The sequence below is a fragment of the Panthera leo genome, chromosome D1, assembly GCF_018350215.1.
Source record: "Panthera leo isolate Ple1 chromosome D1, P.leo_Ple1_pat1.1, whole genome shotgun sequence".
NCBI classification, from domain to species: domain Eukaryota; kingdom Metazoa; phylum Chordata; class Mammalia; order Carnivora; family Felidae; genus Panthera; species Panthera leo.
This window is the reverse complement of record NC_056688.1, coordinates 17,040,714-17,042,814: the sequence shown is the minus strand read 5'-3', so window position 1 is coordinate 17,042,814 and position 2,101 is coordinate 17,040,714.

Genomic DNA, 2,101 nt, shown 5'->3' with positions numbered 1-2,101 from the left:
GAGAGCTTTATCTGTCACAGTCAGAAGGGTCCTTTTCCAAAACAAGGATCCCTGTCTCCCCGCCAACGGTTAGCGCCTTTCCCTAGAATGCAAAAGCAGCTAGAGACACACGCTCGATTCACAACAATCTGTGACACAGTGACCGCCGTTTACACAGGGAGGAACTGAGGCTCAGTGTGCAGTTAAGAAATCTGCCCAGTGTCACAGAGCTAGTACACGGTGATGTGTGGATTTGAAACCGGTCCGTCGGCTCCAGAACCACCCCTTTTAACTATGACACGCATCTTCAAAGAGGCAAGGCTAAGGGAACCTTGAAGGATGGGGAATACACCAGGCAGAAAGCAGAGGCAGGTGCAGCGCCCAGACCAGCTGAGCTGACCAGCAGGCCAGAGCCGGCCGGGAGGCAGGGAGCCTGGGAAGAGGCTGGAACAGAGGAAGGGCACCCCCACCTTAGCATGGAGGCCCCAGGGAAGGAGATCAGGGGGTAGACTGGGAAGCTAATTAGGGGGGAAAACTTAGTGGACAAGTGGGTCAAATCCTACAGGAGGACCCACCTTGGAGGGTGAGAGAGAGAGAGGGGCCAAGAATCATCCAGATTTCTGACAGGCAACTGTCACTGTCACTGATGCTCACTGAGGTAGTGGCCGTCAGGAAGGCGGGGAGGGGGCGTTTACGATGTGTTCGCATTTGCACACGTGGAGGTGGAGGTGCCTTTGAGGCGCCGATGAGAGAGCTGTGCATAAGTGTACATGTGTCGGGGTGCGGTTCTGCAGCTCCGGAGACAAGCCCTCACTGGAGAGGCGGTCACGGGCCTATGGATGGTAATTAAAGCCATGGGGAGGAAGGATGAGCTCACGCAAGGCAGCCTGTGGAGGGAGAGGCAGAGGGCTTTAGATACCACCCGCAAAGCACTCCGGGGAACGGAGGGCCTGGGAGAACGACCCAATGAGCTAGCTGGGCTCTTCCCGGCATTGAGACGTCCCAGGGCTTGCTTTCCATTGACGTTTCCAGTGGGAACCTCCTCCACGCTCCTCTTCTTCCTCTTGCACTCTGTCCCTGTCAGGTGCAGTTTCTGGTAAGAGTTGAAACTCTTCAACAGCGCCCACTTGGCAAAGGAGCCCTTGGGGTCTAAGCAGCCTGGGGACGCCCCTTTCCAGTAGGACTGTAGACTGCACCCACTTTCTTGGTCTAAGGAGATATTCCATGGGCCAGTGCCAATTGTGAGTGGCTAGGGTGTCCAAGGATCACAGGGTTTTCTTCTCCCCCGTCCACCTGTGCCCTTGCTATGAGCTACTCAGCATGTGAGGTCCCCCTCCTTTTAGGACATTTTAATGCAACCTTCTTTCCTCCAGTCTGGGCAACGGAGATACTCCATGCAAAGGCAGCTGTGAATATGAATGTTAGTATCCCTGCGGGTGGGAGTTGAAAGTCCTAGGGGCCAGGCTGAGGGAGCACCCCCAGTTGGGGGCAGCAGAGTGAAGCATGTAAAAGTACAGTCCAGGGGGTGCATGGGTGGCTCAGTTGGTTAAGCGTCTCACCCTTGATCTCAGCTCAGAGTTTGATCCTAGGGCCATGAGTTCAAGCCCCACATTGGCTCGACTCCACGCTGGGCTTGGAGCCTACTTAAAAAAAAAAAAAAAAAGCAGTCCAAATGAGATGACATTAGGGACGGCTGGGGAGTGGGCACGTCCTGCCGCGGCCTGGACAACTGCTTTCATTGATTCACCGATCCACTCTGTAGGGAAACACTGTGAAAGACTGAAATGGACCGAAAAGATTATTGGGTGTCCTGACCAGCACGTGTGTGTGTGTGTGTGTGTGTGTGTGTGTGTGTGTGTGTGTGTTTACAACCTTTCATTGTCTTTGAGGTGTTTTACAGCTCTGGAAGTTGTAGAAAACTGGTAATAATGCAAATACTCATTGTCATTAAAAATGCAACTCGTGTTCCCTGGAGTGCTAATTGATTACTGCCGGGTGGATGGACCCATTTTACATCTGTCTGTGACTTCATTCAGCGATCCTTGGCCTGTTGTGAGAGACGGCGGAGGGGGGTGCAGAACAAGAAAGAGACAGAATCCCAAGGGAAGGAGATCAGGGGGTA